Below are 20,400 nucleotides of genomic sequence, written 5' to 3' on the forward strand. Positions count from 1 at the left end.
AAACGTCTGCCACCATCAATGGCGCACCACGGAGGCACTTTATTGTGTGATCTTGCCATCACTGGTAAAAGGGCCCAACTAACGGACATCAAAATCCTACCTAAGACTCGCAAATCAAAGGAAACTACATCTCTGTTAGGCAGACCGAGCCCCCCCCCCCCGGGCACCGGTAGTCCCGATAGAGGAGAAGATGGTGGCTACCTACCGATAGAAGAGAAGTGGCAGCGTGGTGCGCCTACAAAATCTTCTCTTGTTTGGGTTAGGATAAACATCACCCATACAAACGGATGAAGAGTGAACACATGACTGAAGGAGGAGCGAGGGTCTTTTTCTTCTAATTTGCCTGGTCGTATTTTCTCATTTACTGATTTGTATCTATTGTCCTTCTTCCAGGGGGAGCTCCTGATGAGCATGTGAACACAATGTTGTCTCAGGGGATACTCCCTACACAACATGGTCGGCCTAGAGCATCCAACAACAACATCGTAATAAACACAGTAGACACACCTGAAACCAAGAAACTCCTCGTAAGAACTCTACACTATGCTTATGCTTTACCACTACCAAATATGGGGGTATAGTTACTATATTACTAATGCTTGGCTAAATACTACAGCCTAAGGTGACTCAGGCATGCCCTGCACCTTCGAAGGATCTCCCAAAGGAAGCAAAGTTCCGCTGTCCAGTCTGCATGAATGAGTTGGTCGATGTGTCTTCGACTACCTGCGGCCACATCTTCTGTCAGAGGTGCATCGAGGCCTCCATCTAGGCTCAGAGTAAGTGCCCTACCTGCCGTAGGATGCTAACCGTGAATAGTTTTCACTGTATCTACCTCCCGACCATGGATTGAAATGATCCAGCCATTCGAGAGGTGGGGAGGAGCATCGACATCTGAGCCTTCTCCTCGTCGGTATTTAGCTAATTCTGTCTTAACTATTCTTCACATGGTTATATCATTAGCATTTAGTTTTTGCCGAACAGTTTAACAAGTGCTTGAGTAGTAGTTAATAATCTGCATCCTTGGTGGTAATTGGTAAAGTTTTAAAGGATATGTATTGTGAACTTCATCTGCAAAGAACTGTCAAAAATAATTTCATCTTAGGGTATATGGTGGTCGCTTTGTGCATCGCTCGATGTAGAGGTTAGGGGTTATCCTCCTTTCCTAAAAAAGGGTATATGGTGGTGTACACCCACTCTAGAATATGTGTTTGTGCAGTTAAGAAGATTTGAGCTTTGTGTTGTCTCTCTCAAAGTATATATGAAAAGCAGGCCTAATTCCTTGAGATTGTTTACCTTACGTGCCTGTTGGCTTGCACATTTGTTGTACCATTCCATGAACGTTATACATATAGATATAGTAATGTTTTTACACGTAGATCTACCTGATGCTAAGGTTTTAGGTACCGAGCGAAAAAAATGGTTACCAGGCGGTAACCGCAAATCCCAATACCTCATTAAAAATCACCTTAGCAGACAAGAAATCCTGAATTTTTGAATTTGAATGAATTTTTCTCCAGATTCAAATTCATTCAAAAAAATTGTTCGGTAACCTCCTTGTATTTTTCTGTTATTGCGGTAACCAAAAATCTCGGTGCCCCACGAGATTTCTTTTCATCTGGGATCCAATCACGAGCTAGATTAAGATTCTTGATCACGGACAAAAAGTCATCTAGTTCATGGTCTTGCCAAATCATTGTCCTGCAGAGAAGTCATCATAGCCAAAAGAGCTGGGGATCCAAAATTGCGATCTCTTTCAACGTGAGCTGCAGTGCATTACCCTCGACGTTAAGGGTACACGGTGGCATGTTCGTGTGCAAACACAACCTAGGTCCATCCCAAAGCACTACAATGGTGCAACGCCTATGGTGACCATTGGCAATGGCATGGAAATATGCTCATGTACTGTAGGAGGCGTGGCAGGCTGACCTGGACTATAAAGGTTTGCACTGTCATTTCATAAACTTAATTTTCAAATACATGACGTATGTCTCCTTTGTTTTTAACATTAATGCCCAGCCGTTTCACCGCTTTCGAGGCACTCAAAGGTATGCGCCAAGGTTATCTGTTATCTCCGTATCTTTTCACCCTTGTTGTCAATGAACTGTCACTTTACTTACAAGAAGCCTTTAATTCTAATCGTTTGGAAGGTATCCAGCTGGCCCCTCTTCCCCCATAAATTTCTCTATGTTTGTGAATTACTTGATTGTTTGAAGTGGGGTGGATAAAGGTTGATTGGTTTGGATGGATAATCCTAGCCATAATAGGAGCCACCCTAATGGCATGCGCCTTAGCTAGGATATGAAAGATCACCTTAATAGCCATGACCGGCCTGAACAATCAGATATCCGTCACTCCAACTACCTTTGGGATTAACGCCATGACACCATAGTTCAAACGTGAGGTGTCAAGCACCACGACATAGAAATCTTGGAAAATGTCCATCACCACTCCTTTGATGGCACTCCAAAATTTCAAAAAGAATCATACATGCAAACAATCGGGAGCAGGCGCCGAATCCAGACGCATGGACAAGATAGTGGCTTCAACATCATTTTTCATGTAACGGAGGAGGAGGGCATTCTCTGCTTCTGACAGCTTGTCGTCCCCAGTCCACATGTCCGGCTGCAGCCCCACCCCTCCCCTAGGTTATCACTGGAATAGATCTTCTGTAAAAGTTGTCTCAACCTTGTCATAGAGCAACCTAGGTCCATCCCAAAGCACTGAAATGGTGCAACGCCTATGGAGACCATTGGCTATGGCACAGAAATACACTGATGTACTGGCAAAGGTGTGGTGGCTGACTTGGACTATAAAGTGTTTCATTGTCATTTCATAAACTTAATTTTTCAATCCATGACATATGTCTCCTTTGTCGTTAACATTAATGCCCAATCCGTTCACTGCTTTTGTGGCACTTGAAGGTATCGGACAAGATTGTCGGGTTTTCTTAGCATGAAGACTGCAGGGCTTACACCCCACAGCATTTTATTAAAAGAAAGCAGAAACCATACAGTGTTTCCTCAAGGTGAGGAAAAGAAACAAGAACAAAGAAAAGAAGAAACAAAAGAAGGCTATACAAAGGAGTGGTGCACTAAATCTAATAATTACAGTGTTACATAGAAGCAACTCTCCTCAAGGAGGAAGAAAATCAATCCACTTAAGTAAGGAATCTCTATACTTTCATTTGATTCTGTGAGAAAGTAGAGTGAGGTCATGAATGAAGCCATTTTTCCACATCCTGAAAGATGGCTGGATGTTCCTGAAAGCTCTGTCATTCCTAACCTTCCAAATATTCCACCATGCAGTGAAAACCACCTCCCCAAAGAAAGGTTTGTTGAAGTCCTTTCTAGCATGGCAAGCAATCTCCACCATGTCATCACTGTCTTTCCATATAATTTGCAGGTAATTCCACATGCGTGCACTGAAATTGCACTGGAAAAAGAGGTGGTTTCTGTCCTCCAAAATCCAAGTAGGACAAAGAACACATTCTGGTCCCTCATTAATCCTCTAATGCCTCCTCTGGATCATGTCTTTAGTGTTAACCCTATCCATTATTACAAGCCAAGCAAACATCTTAATCGACAAGATTGTCTGTTATCGCACTATCTTTTCACTCTTATTGTCAATGCACTGTCACTTTGTCTACAAGAAGCATTTAATTCTAATCATTTGGAAGGTATCCAACTGGCCCCTCTATTCCCCAACATTCTTCAATGTTTGTGAAATACTTGATTGTTTGCGGTAGGGCGGATAATATGATGCCTCCATTTTTGCGCATATCATTATATTTCTTGTGATATTTCTAGGCAAACACCAAATTGGAGTAAATCTTCCATCCTCTTTAGTAAATGTAGCAATCAAAATTCTCGTAATCAAATTAAGAATATTTCCCTTGCTCCTAATATGGCCTCTAACAATTTACACCTCGGGCTTGGGCACCCTCTCATCCTACCTAGGATGGGCAGAATAGATCTACAGTCCACAACTTGATTATTGGTAAATTAAAGCTAAGCTTACTTGTTACAAAGCTAATTGCTTTCTGTTTGCACATGAACATGTCACTGTGTACCCCGGCGTCGAGTGTGATAAGCAAGCCAACATTGCCGGAGGAGTCTCACCGGATACGCAAGACATGCCGACGAGTTCTTTTGAGGACCCGAAACCCCACACATCTTCGAGAGACCCCATCAGGGAGCACTTGCTATGGGATGCCCTTGGTCGACCTGAACACCCCTAGGGTCTCGTGGATCGCTGCCACGGAACATGAAGGACAAAGGAGAATGAGGAAGAATATAACGAAGGAGAGATAAAAAGATAAAGGTAAAAGTGGTAGATTGATTGATTGCGTGTTGCTCAATCGACCATCACTTCTCTTATATATATGAGGTGGCCGAACTTTCTTTCCAAGTAAATGACTCCAATTTTCTTCAAATTTTTATTGTATTAAGGGAGGCATGACACGACTATACGAGTGGACTACAAATTTTAACATGAAGTCATCTAGGTCATGGTCTTGCCAAATCATTGTCCTGTAGAGAAATCATCAAAGCCGGAAAAGCCACGGATCCAAAAATGCGACCTCCACTAAAGCTCGTAGGCCTCACACCAATAAAGATGAGGTTGGAGGATTCAACTGGGAACGGAACCACCGCTCACCGCCACCCTAACAAATCATGCAAACCCTAGCCTTACCATGTAGAATGGATGACATGAATCTATGCTTGTGAGCAATTTACATTATCTCTATGCTCGAGGAAGAAGTATTCGTCAGACAAATGTCTACCACCATCAATGGAACACCACAGAGGCGCTTTGTTGTATGATCTTGCCATCACCGATAAAAGGGCCCAACTAACGGACATCAAAATCCTACCTAGAACTAGCAAATCGGAGGAAACTACATCTCCGTTAGGTAGACCGAGACCCTCACCCCGCAGCACCGACAGCCCGACGGACGAGAAGAAGGTGGCGACCTACCGATGGAGGAGAAGTGGCGGCGTGGTGCACCTAAAAATCTTCTCTTGCTTGGGTTAGGATAAACATCACCCATACAAACGGATGAAGAGTTAACACATGACTGAAGTTCTCGCCTGTTGGTTGTTATGTCTATGTTTGACCCCCCCCCCCCGTCCCCAGCGGGCGCACAAACAAGCACACACAAGCTGGTAGCTTAGTGATTGAACCTACTACATTTAAAAAAAGTGGTTGAACTTGCCTAAAAGTACAAAAAAATGCATCCACAATATTCTTAATAAAGCGCCCTTGGATAAAAGTCAATTGGTTCAGATGGATAATTCTAGCCATAATAGGAGCCATCTAATGGGATGCTCCTTAGCTACGATATGAAAGACCACTTTAATAACCGTGCTCGTCCTGAACTATGGGATATCCTTCGCTCCCACTACCTTTGGGATTAATTAACGTCATGACATTCATGGTAGTTCCAACGTGAGGCGTCAAGCACTTCGACATAGAAATCCTGGAAAATGTCCATCACCACCCTTTTGATGGCACTCCAAAATTCCAAAAAGAACCGTACATGCAAACCATCGGACCAGGTGTCGAATCTGGCCGCATGGACAAAATATTAGCTTCAACATCATTTTTCGTGTAAGGGAGGAGGATGAGGGCATTCTCCATGCAACCCCTCCCCTCCCCTAGGTTGTCTTTAGAACTAGTCTTTGTAGAAGTCGTCGACATGAGTTTGGATCTCAACCTTGTCATGGAGCAACCTAGGTCCATCCCAAAGCATTGCAATGGTGCAAACCCAACGGAGACCATTGGCAATGGCAAGGAAATACGTTGATGTGCTGGTGGAGGTGTGGCCGGCTGACCTGGACTCTAAAGGGTTGCATTGTCATTTCATAAAGTTAATTTTCAAATTCATGACATATGTCTCCTTTTCCGTTAACATTAATGCCCAACCTTTTCACTACTTTCGGGGTACTCGAAGGTATCCAACAAGGTTGTTCGTTGTCGCCGTATCTTTTCACTCTTGTAGTCAATGAACTGTCACTTTGTCTACAAGAAGCCTTTAATTCTAATCATTTGGAAGGTATCCAACTCGCCCTCTGCCTGCCCCTCATATATTTTTCGATGTTTGTTCATTACTCGATTGTTTCGGGTAGGGCAGATAATAATGAGGCCTCCATTTTTGTGCATATCGTTATATTTATTGTGACACTTCTCGCCAAAGCACCAAATTGGAGTAAATGTTCCATCCTATTTAGTAAATATACCGATCAAATTTCTCGTAATCAAAATAAGATTATTTATCTTGCTCCAAATATGGACTCTAACAATTTACACCATGGGCTTGGGCACCTTCTCATCCTACCTGGGCTAGGAAGAATAGATCTGCAGTCCACAACTTTATTATTGATAAATTAAAGCTAAGCTTACTTGCTACTAAGCTAATTGAATTTCTATTTGCACACAAACATGTCAATGTGTACCCCGGCGTCGAGCATGATAAGAAAGCCAACGTCGCCTGAGGATTCTCGCCGGATACACAAGATATGTCGACGAGATCTTTTGAGGACCCGAAAGCCCACATGCTTGGGAGGGACCCCATGAGGGAGCACTTGCTATGGGATGCCCTAGGTCGACATGAACACCCCTAGGGTCTTGTGGATGGCTGCCACCGAACATGAAGGACAAAGAAGAACAGAGAAGAATAAAACAAAGGAGAGATAAAAACATAAAGGTAAAAGTGGTAGATTGATTGATTGGGTGCTCAATCGGCCATCACATCTCTTATATATATGAGGTGGCTGGACTTTATTTACAAGAAAATGACTCCAATTTTCTTCCAAGTTTTTACTGTATTAAGGGAGGCATGACACCATTATACGAGTGGATTATGAAATTTGACATGAAAGGTGCCATGGAGGCATTGGTTCCCATGAATAAAATGGCAAATGTGATGACAACGATGTTGTGATGGCGTGGTGGAGATGGTGCCATTAGCACCGACCCTAGGGTCGCGCTAGAGGTGCTATTGTTGTTCTCCTACTTCTTCTTCCTTGTCTCCTCCCTCGTAGACAGCTTCTTGGTGACATGAAGGGCGATCTTAGGGTTTTGGGATGTGTCCCACCTGGAGGAGATTGAGTGTATTTGGACTTGACACAAGTTTTACCCTAATCTTAGATTCGTTCCTTCTCTGTCGGTGTACTAGCGTAGGGGTACCCTAGTATCCCGAACTTGTGCACGGGCAGTCGCAGCATCCCGCGGCAAGGCTTGCCGGGTGACCGCCAAGGTCCTCCGTGGTTCCTTTAGAGCCATCCAAGGACAAAGTATCCAAGCCAAGGAGACAAGACCCCGGCAAGAGGAGCTTGCCGGGAAGGCCAACCAAGGCATCTCAAGGAACTTGCCGCGACGCGCCACGCGTCCCGGCAAGGCCTGGTGAGCGACAAGCTCCCGGGCGTGACAAGACGGCGACCGCGGCAAGGCGCCTGCCGCGGCAAGCCACCACTCTGTGCCCGCGCTCCAGCACATCCACCAACGTGTCGCTCTGGGACCCTTCCAGGCGTACGTGGCGGGAGGCTATGCAGCCAGCGGCGCGCGGTGGCAAGCGGCGCTGACAAGATTGCCATCGTGGCGAGCGGTGGCGTCCCTGACGGTCCCTTTTGCACTATTTAGGCGACGCAGACAAACATTTAATGCCCTTGTCCCCTGCCGTCAGGGTTAGGTATGATACACTGTAGCAGGTAGCTGTACCAACCGCAGCACCTTTCCATTTTTACCCTTGTCTACGTTGCCACCTGTCGGTGACCCCTTGAGCATATAAAAGGAGGCCCATGCGCAACGTAGAGGGGGGTTCGGAGAAAGAGAACACTCACGCTCGGTCTCGTTAGCTGCTGGGGTGTACTGTAGCACACCGCGCTCCCGAGCAAGAACTCAATACAAACCACAAAGCAGGAGTAGGGTTTTACACATCCGTGCGGCCCGATCTGCTCTTCGTGCGACCGCCGCCCCCGCCGAACCGAAAGGGACTCGGTCCGTCGGTCCCATAGGTGCTCGTGGATTAGTCCCCCGACATCTTTGGCGCGCCAGGTAGGGGCGTCGAGGTTGTGTGAACCAGATCCGGCGTTCACACGAGCTAGATCTTCATCATCTTCATCGACATGCCGCTGAAGAAAAAGGCTTCGGAGGCGGCTGCTCCGTCCGCGCCGAACCCACCACCGCCGGAGCAAACGGCTGATGGGGCAGACGCCGGCGGAAGAACGGGCGTCGACGAGGGAGCTCACGGTGCTGCCAGGTCCAAGGACAAGGCTGCGCTGCCCCTCGGCGGCGTAGCCGGCTCCCACAACGACCGGGCGCACTCCAAGACCTCGGCGTCCGTACATGCACCGCGCCCATCTCAGGAGGCGCGGGACCGGCAGCGTCATGGTACTCACGGTACCATGTGTTTGCTGGACCAAGATCGAGCTGGTGGATCTCGGAGTGCTCAAGACCAGCATGCACGCCAACATGCTGGCACGAGCGAGGCACGGTCGCCTGGAGGGGATACTGCTCCTTCTAACATAGTTAGAAGTCCGAGCATATCCCGCTCCACGCACCGTTCGCCACCGCCACCCACCACCACAGCAGAAGCTTTGGCGCGAGCTCAACTGCTCCTGGACTACCCTCCAACGACAGACAAGATCGACGACTGGAGGGCCACCATTCAGAGTCTCATCGGCTTCGCCAACGGCGACACTCAACGGCAGCCGACCACGTCGCAGCCGCTGCAAGTCAGCCAGGCACGAGCCGGTGGCGACAAGACCGGTGGGGGTGCAACCACTGTGCACTCTCCACCCCGAAGGCCAAGATCGCCGACTCGCCAGATCCACCTCGACAGCGACTCCACCGCGTCATCAGATCCATGAGCTCGTCGCGATCAGCGCCAAGTTCTTCACGAACGACAGCAAGAAGACGCTCGTACTCGCATTGAGCGCCGAAGAGAAGCGCGACGTCAATCCGACCAGCGCGCTGGGCCCTCTGTCGACATGCATGCACCAGGGGAACCAGGCGACTTGCCGTACGCGGTAGGTTGCCCTGCGTTTACTCGTGAGCTGCGGCAAGTCCAGTGGCCCAGCACGAAGAATTTCAAGCCAGACGTACCAGAGAAGTACGACGGCAAGTCGCATCCGTCGGAGTTCCTCAGCATCTACACCATCGCGGTGCAGGCTGCCGGGGGGCGGGACGACAAGATCCTTGCCAACTACTTCCCGCTGGTGCTCAAGCCCAACGTCAGGTCCTGGCTCATGCACTTGCCGGACAACTCCATATCCTCCTGGGCAGACCTATGCCATCAGTTTGTCGGCGCCTTTACAGGCGGCCACAAACCTCATGGCCAAGAGAGTGACCTTCATCTGCTCGCCCAGAAGGAAGGAGAGCCCCTGCGCAAATACATTCAGAGATTCAGCCGTGTACAGCACAACATCCCAGATGTCCACCCTCCCGCGGTCATCAGCGCGTTCCATCAGAACGGGCGTAACCGCAGGATGCGGGAGGAGATGGCGATGTGCAGGATCAGAGACGTCAGTGAGCTGTATGCCCTGGCCGACAAGTGTGCACATGCTGAGGAAGGGAGGAAACTCCCCGGAGAGAATACAGGAGCAGGAGGATCTGACAGCGAGGATGCTACCCCGGCAAAGAAAAACCGGCGGCGAAACAATAGGAAGAAGAAAGGCAAAGATGTGCTAGTCGTTGAGCAGTCCAGCAACGAAGGTGGTGCCAAGAAAGCCAAAGATGGTAGCTCCGGCAAGGAGATTGCCGCATGCACCAACTGCCAGGCTGTGGAGGTCGCCGACAAGTAGGACGGCTCCGACAAGCAGTACTGCAAGATCCACCGCACCAAGGGCCATGATCTACAGAGCTGCAAGAAGGTCGAGCAGCTTGTCCAGCAGCAAAAGGCTGAATACGAGCGACGCGACAAGGAGAGGGCCCAAGGAGGCGCTGGAGAATCCGAGAAGAAGCGCGCCGGCCGGGGAGGACGCCGCGGCAAGGCCAAGCAGCGGCAAGGAGACAGACAACCCCGCGGCCGCGACAAGGATGAAGATGACGACGACGACGAAGACATGGATGATGTCGAGACCAGTGAGCAGGAGTTCCAGAAAGCCACAGAAGTCTTGTGCGTTGACGGCGGTGCTTCTCTGCATACTTCGCACCGCCAACTCAAGCAGTGGGTGCGGGAAGTCAATGCAGCGGAACCACCTGTCGAGTCACGCAAGCTTCTGAAATGGTCCGGCACGCCTATCATCTTTGATATTGAGGACCACCCTGATCGCACAACTGCAGTCGGGTGCTTGCCGATGTTGGTTTCACCAACTATCCGCAACCACAAGGTCACTAAGATGCTAGTTGACGGCGGGGCCGGCTTGAACCTGATCTCCTCCGCTGTACTCCAGAAACTCCAGATTCCTGACAGCAAGCTTGAAGAGACTGGCACATTCCAAGGAATCAACCCGGGAAGAAGCAAGCCGAAGGGGAAGGTCACATTGCCAGTAACATTTGGCAACGAGGTGAACTTCAGGACTGAGAGGGTCACTTTTGACGTTGCCAATTTTCCATTGCCTTACAATGGGATACTCGGCCGTCCAGCACTCGCCAAGTTCATGGCAGCCTCTCACTACGCATACAACATGCTGAAGATGCCAGGCCCGATAAGCGTCATCTCTGTCCCTGGCGACAAGAAGGATGCCCTTATCTGCGCCGCCAAGATCTACCGGGAAGCGGCAGCCGCAACAGATCGCAAGTCACCTGCCGTTGAAGTTCCCGGGGGGAAGAAGAAGACCAAGTCCGGCAAGAGTTCTGATGCCCACTCCGGCAAGCGCACCTCTTCGGAGTGCTGCGCTGCCGTCGAGGACGCACCATCGAGCTCCACCGGCAAGTGTAAGAAGGCAATGGCAGCTCCGCCAGAGACCAAGAAGGTGTCCGCCAAGGAGGGCGGCACTGGTGGTACCTTCACCATCAGTGCCACTCTCGACCCTAAATAGGAAAGCGCGCTCATTGCTTTCCTGCGGGCGAACGTTGACGTGTTTGCGTGGCTACCGTCTGACCTCCCCGGTGTTCCCAGGAAAGTAATTGAGCACCATCTTGCCGTTTGTCCTTATGCGCGGCCCGTCAAGCAGAAGGTCAGGAAGCAAGCAGTGGAGCACCAAGAATTCATTGCAGAAGAGATCAAGAAGTTGGAAGCAGCAGGCCTTGTCAGAGGAGTGCTCCATCCTACGTGGTTGGCCAATCCTGTAGTCGTGCGCAAGCCAAACGGGAAATGGAGACTTTGTATCGACTTTGCCGATGTTAACAAAGCTTGTCCCAAAGACCCATTTCCTTTGCCACGCATTGACCAGATTGTTGACTCCACGGCCGGATGTGACTTGCTTTCATTTCTTGACGCATACTCAGGATACCATCAGATCTTCATGGCAGAAGAGGATGAGGAGAAGACCGCATTCATCACTCCATGTGGCACGTACTGTTTCATATGGATGCCTTTCGGTTTAAAAAATGCTGGTTCAACATTTGCAAGGGTAGTCAATGTCGCTCTTGAGCCACAAATACACAGAAATGTGAAAGCCTACATGGATGACATAGTGGTCAAGAGCAAGGACAAGGCAACTCTGATTCAAGATTTAGACAAGACCTTTGCAAATCTGCGCAAGATCAGCCTCAAGCTCAACCCCGAGAAGTGTGTGTTTGGAGTCCCCTCCGGAAAGCTTCTCGGGTTCTTCGTGTCTTAGCGGGGAATCGAAGCCAATCCCGACAAGATCAAGGCCATTGAGCAGATTGAAGCACCAAAGCGCGTCAAGGATGTACGAAGACTTGCCGGTTGCGTGGCTGCTCTCAGCAGGTTTATCTCTAGGTCTGCTGAGCGCGCCCTGCCGTTTTTCAAAATATTGAAAAAGGCAGGTCCAATGAAATGGACTCCGGAAGCGGAGGCTGCGCTGCAAGACTTGAAGAGATACCTGTCCTCCACTCCAACACTTGTCGCACCTAAGCCACAAGAGAAGTTGCTGCTGTATATAGCGGCAACCAATCAAGTGGTTAGTGCTGCGTTAGTAGTAGAGAGGGAGGCAGATGACGAGCCAGCAACCACGGCAGGCGCATCCAGCGATAAGCAGGGGGCTTCCCCGACAAGCTCTGGTCCCGACAAGGATGGATCTGCGCAGACGCACGAGGAGATACAGAAGAGAATGGTACAGCGCCCAGTTTACTTTGTCAGTTCCCTTCTGCAGGGGGCTAGGTCAAGGTACTCTGGCGTGCAGAAATTGCTTTTCGGCCTTCTCATGGCCTCGAGAAAGCTGCGCCATTACTTCCAAGCACATGAGATCACAGTTGTCACTCGTTTTCCGCTGAAGAGGATATTACAGAATCCAGAAGTGACAGGCAGGATTGTTGAGTGGGCACTGGAACTGTCAAGCTTTGGCCTCAAGTTTGAGAGTACTTCAACTATCCAAAGCAAAGCATTGGCAGAATTCATAGCAGAATGGATGCCAACACCAGATGAAGAAATTCCAGAAACGAGCATCCCCGTCGAGGAAGCAAGCAAAGAGTGGCTGATGTACTTTGATGGTGCCTTTTCGCTGCAAGGCGCCGGCGCTGGCGTGCTGCTTGTTGCACCCACCGGAGAGCACCTCAAGTACGTAGTCCAGATGCACTTTCCCAAGGAGCAAGCAACAAACAATACTGCAGAGTATGAAGGCTTGCTTGCCAGTCTCAGGATCGCGGCAGACCTTGGGATCAAAAAGCTCATTGTCAGGGGTGACTCGCAGCTTGTCGTCCGACAAGTGAACAAGAGCTATCAGATTCCTTTGATGGAAGCCTACGTCGATGAAGTGAGAAAGCTAGAAGAGCACTTTGACGGCCTACAGATGGAGCATGTTCCAAGAGCTCAGAACGCCATTGCCGATGGCCTATCAAAGTGCGCCGCACTTAAGTTACCTGTGGAACCAGGGATCTTTGTGCTCAAGCTGACTCAACCGTCTGTAACGCCATCAACTGGACAGAGCAAGAAGAGGAAGTTGATTTCTGGTGACTATTTCCCGGCAGAGCTTCCCGAAGCCGCCGCCAAGAAGGTCCCCAAGATCAACGCCAAGAGCGCTGAGGAGCAGTCTGCTCCGGCAAGCCCTAGGGTTTGTTCCGTTGAAGAAGAAGCTCCCGACAAGTTTTGCTCCGGCAAGCTTGCCGGGGAACGTCAAGCTCCGGCAGAGCCGCAGGTTCTCGCCGTAGAAGTGGATGTTCCCGCAGCAGCAGATTTGCCTTTAGTCCTTGTTGTCGAGTCACAAGCTCCAGCATGGGCACAGTAGATTGTCCGTTTCCTTCAGACAGGAGAACTTTCCGAAGAGCAAGAAAAAGCGGAAAGAGTAGCTCGGCAGTCAAGTATGTACCAGTTTGTCGACAACACACTGTACAGAAGAAGACTCAACGGTGTGAAATTGAAGTGTATTCACCGGGAAGACGGACAAAAGTTGTTGGCAGAGATACATGGAGGCATATGTGGTCACCACATTGGCGCAAGAGCACTTGCCGGCAAGGTTTCTTTTGGCCGACAGCCCTCTAGGATGCAACTGCACAAGTAACCAAGTGTGAAGCGTGCCAGTTCCATTCCAAGTAGATACACCAACCAGCTCAAGCTCTCCAGACAATCCCTTTATCCTGGCCATTTTCGGTCTGGGGGCCCGACATCCTCGGCCCCTTTCCCCGAGTAGTCGGGGGCTTTGTGTACTTGTACGTTGCAATCAACAAGTTCAAAAAGTGGCCGGAAGTGGAACCAGTGAGGAAGGTGACAGCACAGTCAGCAGTCAAGTTCTTCAGGTCGATTGTTTGCCGCTTCGGGATCCCTAACAGGGTAATCACCGACAACGGTACGCAATTCACGAGCCGCACCTTCATGCAGTACGTCCAAGATCTTGGCGCCAAGGTCTGCTTCGCTTCTGTTGCTCACACGAGAAGCAACGGTCAAGCGGAGAGGGCAAATGCTGAAGTGTTGCGTGGGCTCAAGACCAAGACTTTCGACAGGCTGCACAAGTGCGGAAGAAACTGGATCGAGGAGCTGCCGGTGGTTCTTTGGTCGATCAGGACGACGCCAAATCGAGCCACTGGCCAGACACCTTTCGCTCTAGTCTATGGAGCAGAGGCAGTTCTCCCCACGGAACTCGTATACGGGTCACCTAGAGTGCTCGCTTATGATGAGCTTGAGCAAGAGCAGCTGCGACAAGATGACGCGCTACTCCTTGAGGAAGACCGTCTTTAGGCTGCTGTACGAGTTGCTCGCTACCAGCAAGCTTTGCGCCGCTACCATAGCCGCAAAGTTAACGCCAGAAGTCTCGAGGAAGGCGACCTTGTTCTTCGGCGTGTTCAGTCCGCCAAGAATTCCAACAAGTTGACGCCGAAGTGGGAAGGCCCTTACCGGGTGAAACGAGTCACTAGGCCTGGCGCTGTCCGCCTTGAGACCGAAGATAGCATTCCGGTGAGCAATTCCTGGAACATTGAGCATCTTCGTAAGTTTTACCCGTAAGGCGCGGTTGCCGAAACCCGTTCCGGCAACCACCTTTTGTACAAGTCTTTCCGCTGTTGCATGTAATCCTTTGTACAAAGCCGGGCGCAGACCCCGTGCATAAGTAAAGCTCATGTGCTCCGCACGTCTTGTCAATTTCATGCATTCTATTTTTTGCATATGTGATCTGACACTTTGTGCAGCACCTACTCCCCGGTAAGCAATAACGAGACGTAAGGCTCCATATCTCTATTTTCTCCTCTTTCTTTTTTCTCAAGGAAAGGAAGGTTCCCTCGCCCACAAGTTTGCCAGGGGGGGGGGGGGAAGGAGAAAATAATGGTATGGACCAGGCGTCGTTCAAGAAAGTTTCGCCTTACCGGGAAGCAAACAACAGAAAAGTTAAGTTGCCAAAGTTTGAGCAATCAGATTTTTAAAATTTTTAAGTTATTTCCCTTGAATGGCCGCACTTTGTATGGAAAACCTGTGCGTGGAGGAACCAACTCATAGCTAGTTGCGCCCTTACTTTGTTTCGAGTCCGCTCAACAACTTAAGTGAGCTGCGACTAGTTGCGACAAGGTTTCTTGTCGGTAGCGGCACCGCCAGCAGGCTGCTGACGTCCCGCACTCAGCGCTCGTGGCTAAGGTGCCTGCACCGGCAAGTTCCCTAAAAGCGTAGGGCAAAAACATACAAAGGGAGGAATCAAGTAGAGGGAATAACATTGCAATCATTACCCGGAATAGAGTTATATTACAAAGTAGCTTGTCGCGGCTCTAACAGATTGTTCTTATAACATGACCAGCAACGACAAGAAAAGAAGAAAATGGACGGCCTAGTCTACGTGATCGCCCTCAATCCTCTTGATCCCGCTCACCTTGTCCACAATGGATGCGACAAGGGTCTTGAGCGCCTCCAGATCAGCATCCGGCGGCATGGTCTTGAGGACGTTGGTGAGGTTGAGGCCCGGGTTGCGGAAGGCCACCTTCACCAACACCTTTTGAAGAGCTCCCGCGCAGATCTTGCGCGACTCGTCGGCCAGCTACTTTGGGATCCTCTCCCGGAGTCGCTGGAGGGCCGTCGCCACGCCTTTGAAGAACAAGATGAGCTTGGCGCTGGGTTGGAGGTTCTCGTCGGAGGGATACCCGAGGTCCTCCATCCCCAGCTGCGCCAGCTCCCTGTCAATGTCGGCGGCAACATTCACGAGACCCTCCGTCCAGTGCTCCACATTCTCCCTAAAAGCATTCTGGGCAGCGGCAGCACTCTCCAGCAGCGCCTTGTCGGCCTTGATCTCCTCCTTCAAAGCCACCTCCTGCTCCTTGGCGCCGTCTAGCGTCTTGGTCAAAGTGGTCAGCTTCAACTCAAGATCTGCGTTGGAGTCCTTAGCGGCGCTAAGCTCTTTGCCCTTCTCGGCAAGCTCTTCACCACTCGCCTTGAGATCAGCCTCCAGCTGCGCCACCTTCGTCTCCAGATCCTTCTTGGCGGCCTCGGCAACTGCGGCAGCATCCTCCACTTGCTTGAGGGCTCCGCCGAATGTTTTCTCGCGCATGGCAAGCTCCTCCTCGTGGGCGTCTAGGTTGACCTTCCGCTGCACCAGCTCGCCCTCCTGCGCAGACAGCTTTTCAGCGGCAAGTCGCTGTTGCTCTTTGACTTCAACCTTCTCGAGGAGGAAGGCCTTCTGCTCCTCGGCGAGTTGCTCCCGCTCCTCTGCCAGGGACCGGAGAGCTTCCTGGTTGAGACCCCGAAGCTCCTCCGCGCGCTTCTCGATGTCCACTCCCGCCTTCGCGACAAGCGCCTCACGGGGTTCCAGCTTGGCTTGCCGCGCGCGGTAGAGCGACACCAGCTTTCGCAGCAGCTGCTCCTCCTCAGGCTTGCTGCTGCTGCTGCTCGGCGCGTCAACCAGCGTCAGCCCAACGGAGGTGAGCACCTCTCCGTCGAAGCTCTCTCCCTCGACCGGCACCCTGGAGCTTGACGCCCAGGGGAGGTTGATGAAGACACCATCGCCGGCCTTCAAGTAGACGCCTGGCTGGGGCTCTTCGAAGCCCGGCGCTGCGGCAGCGGCGGAGGGATCTGCGGTCGGCGTAGCGCCTGGCGCTCCTGTGGCCTCAGGGCCGTCAGTGCGATCGCCAGAACCCCCGCCTGCTTCCGCGGCGGCAGCTTTGGCGGCCTCTGCGCCGGCGGGATCGTCAGCACCAGCTGCTTCTTCGGTGGCAGCGGCGTCATCGGCGACAACCTCGGTATCCATCGGCTCCGCAGCAGATGGGTCTGATGGCCGGAAAAGGAAGAAAAGTCAAGCAAATACCCAAAAAGAAGATCAAAAGAAGAAGAATCCAAGGGAAGTTTTGAAGCAAGAAGATTACCTGTACCGGGTTCGGCAGTCGTAGTCTCCGCCGCCGGGGGGACGCTGGTGCTGTCCCTTGCCGGAGAACTCTCCCTTGCCGGAGGACTCTCCCTTGGCATTTTGGGGCCGGCCTCCGGGCGCTCCTGGTGGGGCTGCTCTGCTCCTACACAAACCAACAGTCAGATATCAGCAAAGACAGAGTATCCATGCGCGCCGCACAGCGGAAAGCAAACCATATACTTATGCTGGGGGCTGCTCTGGAGAAAAGTTGCCGGGTCCGGCAAGGTTGTCTCGGACGCACCCCCTGCTGTCGCGGTGGGTTCGTCCTCGATGATAATCACCGGGACCTTGGCCCTCTTCGCTGCTCTCTAGGCCAGAGTCCTAAAAAGGAAAAGTTCAGAGTAAAGCAAATGAGATACAAGACAAAACAGCAAGAATTGAAGAACTACAAGTACAACAAGAGAATCTTACTCTTCTTCTTCCTCGTCGGAGCTGAACGCGGAGAAGTCGAAGTTCGGCTCACGTCCGGCCTGAGGAGGCGGAGGAGTAGGTTCCCTTGGCCGCTTGGCGGGAACAGTGGCGGTGGTCTGAGACGACCCCGCTCCGGCTGCCGCCGCGGCGTGAGAAGTAGCAGGAGCAGAAGCGGTGGTCCGGCAAGACCCCGCTCCAGTTGCCGCAGCAGCGTGAGGTGCTCCCGCGACAACAGTACTTGCCGCGGTGGAGCGTGTCGCGCGGCGCGGCGGCTGTTGACTCGTCTGCCGCTCCGCTACGTCCCCGGCCTTGCGGAGACGCCTTCTTGGTGGGGATGGAGGCTCTGCTTGCGGCGAGCTGCCTGAAGATGAGGAGGAAGAGGAGTTGATCTCAAGCGAGCCGCTCGTATCCTCGGCGGGCTTGCTCGACTCGACGCCATGCCCGGCAAGCTCTTTCTCGCCGGCGAGCTCCTCTCGCTCACCGCGGCTTCCCGCCTCTGCTGCATCTGCCTCCTCCACGGTGAATCCAAATTCGCCCGCGGCTGCGGCTGCCACCGCCTCTTCCAGCCTAGTGGCGATGCGTGTCATCTCCACATCGGTGGTGTCGTGGGTGAGGCTCTTCTTCTCGTCGGATCGGACCGGCACTTCTACCAAGCCGTCAAAGAACTGCTGCACGACGTCGTCTGGAGGCTCTTGCCAAGTTGGGACGATTCCATGCGAGTCGCATAGCGGCATCATTGCACGGATGCGGTCGAGCGCGGAATTGTTGCACAGCGGAACGACACCCCTCGGCAACCTGAACACTTTGGGATGTTGAGGGTCATACTTGAACAGCTCCTGGAGCATCGCGTTAAGCTCCAGAACAGTGAAGTTGAAGTTGAGGCCCGGACGCAGCCTCACGATATCTGCCGAATTCTTGAATTCCCAGGCGGGCCTCCTCCGTTCCTGCAGGGGGGCGATGCGGCGGCGAAGAAAATCTGCGCCAACAGCGCCTACAGTGAGCCCGGCAAGCCTAAGGCGTTGGATCTGGGTGATGGCAATCTTCAGCCTATCGTCTTCCGGGGCCACGTCACTCCAATCGCTGCCGCGTGCTACTGGGGCTTGGCGCCGGGCGGTAAACGGCTGCGGGTTCTCCTCGGCAATCCAGCACCAGTCTGCTCTCCATTCCTCCCACTTGCCGCGGAACTCTCCCTCCAGATAAGTGTCCTTCTTGCCGGCCCTCGAGATCCAGGCGATTCCACCGGATAAAGGTTCTCCTGTCTCTACTCAGGGCACAAAGAAGTGGCGAAAAAGGGCTACATTGGGATGGACTCCGACAAAGTTTTCGCAAAGATGTGCGAAAACTGCCATGGTCAGAACAGCATTGGGGGTGAAGTCAAGGAGGTGGAACCCGTAGGTGTTCATAATGTCGCAGAAAAACTCAAAGAAAGGCGGGCAGAGCCCGCAGTAGAAGAATAAGGCGAAGAAAGGTTATCCATTTGGAGCCGTTTTCCAAGCGGCGGCTGGAAGTACCTTCATGCGCGGATGCGCTCGCGTCTCCATCGACCAGAAGAGGTAGAAATTCTCCCTCAGCTCCCTCGCGGCGAGCTTGGGGGGAAGATTGCCCGCTCTTTTCGCAGCGCCGCAAGCCGCTGCGCCTCGGTCAACTTCACAGCCTTCCCTCTGTCGGCTCTCGGAGCCATGGCGGAAGTGGTGGAGGAGGTCGACGGCGTTGGTGGCGCTGGTGGCGATGGCGGGCGGGGCGCTGCTCTCTTTCAGCTTTGGGAAGGCGAGGGAGCGGCGGAGATTTCCGAGATTGGAGTAGCAACCGGCGAATGGGCGAACTACCCCTGTTTCCCCTGCTTATAACGAGGGAGGCGGCGGACGTTCCGCCTTTCTGAATAAAGAAACCACCCACGATCTCTCCCACGACGCCGCATTCAACGCGTGCCGTTCGGGGAGGGCGCGGTGGATACGGAGAGAGATACGGCGTAACCCAGGCTGCGTGTGCCCGTGCCCTGTTTTGGGCCTGGCCCAACAGCGCTCGGCACCGTGCATGGCCCAGGCCCGGGGGCTCCTGTCGGTGTACTAGAGTAGGGGTACCCTAGTATCCCGAACTTGTGCACGGGCAGTCGCAGTATCCCGCGGCAAAGCTTGGCGGGTGACCGCCAAGGTCCTCCGTGGTTCCTTTAGAGCCATCCAAGGACAAAGTATCCAAGCCAAGGAGACAAGACCCCGGCAAGAGGAGCTTGCCGGGAAGGCCAACCAAGGCATCTCAAGGAACTTGCCGCGACGCGCCACGCGTCCCGGCAAGGCCTGGTGAGCGACAAGCTCCCAGGCGCGACAAGACGGTGACCGTGGCAAGCCACCACTCTGTGCCCGCACTCCAGCACATCCACCAATGTGTCGCTCTGGGACCCTTCCAGGCGTACGTGGCGGGAGGCTGTGCAGCTAGCGGCGCGCGGTGGCAAGCGGCGCTGACAAGATTGCCATCGTGGCGAGCGGTGGCATCCCTGACGGTCCCTTTTGCACTATTTAGGCGACGCAGACGGGCATTTAATGCCCTTGTCCCCTGCCGTCAGGGTTAGGTATGATACACTATAGCAGGTAGCTGTACCAACCGCAGCACCTTTCCATTTTTACCCTTGTCTACGTTGCCACCTGTCGGTGACCCCTTGAGCATATAAAAGGAGGCCCATGCACAACGTAGAGGGTGGTTCAGAGAAAGAGAACACTCACGCTCGGTCTCGTTAGCTGCTGGGGTGTACTGTAGCACTCCGCGCTCCCGAGCAAGAACTCAATACAAACCACAAAGCAGGAGTAGGGTTTTACACATCCGTGCGGCCCGAACCTGGGTAAACCGCTCGTGTGCTTCGCCTCGACCCGCTCTTCGTGCGACCGCCGCCTCCTTCGAACCGAAAGGGACTCGGTCCGCCGGTCCCATAGGTGCTCGTGGATTAGTCCCCCGACATTCTCCTTTTGATGCCACGAAGCTATCAATTTGGCCCAACTCATCCTTTTCTTGGATTTGGATCCATTTCTTTGCTATGGTCAAGGTGATTGTTCGTCTCAACAATGTCACCTTGGCTTCAAGGGTGTTGCAGAGATCCAGAGACGGATCGGTATTAGCTCAC

General features: G+C 52.2%; 1 pseudogene; it reads left to right on the forward strand.

The window, feature by feature from the left end:
• LOC125547119 overlaps nt 1–850 on the forward strand; it is a 134,357-nt pseudogene extending 133,507 nt beyond the window's left edge.
• The last annotated feature ends 19,550 nt before the right edge of the window (nt 851–20,400 follow it).

Source organism: Triticum urartu, chromosome 3 (assembly GCF_003073215.2).
Source record: "Triticum urartu cultivar G1812 chromosome 3, Tu2.1, whole genome shotgun sequence".
Lineage (NCBI taxonomy): Eukaryota > Viridiplantae > Streptophyta > Magnoliopsida > Poales > Poaceae > Triticum > Triticum urartu.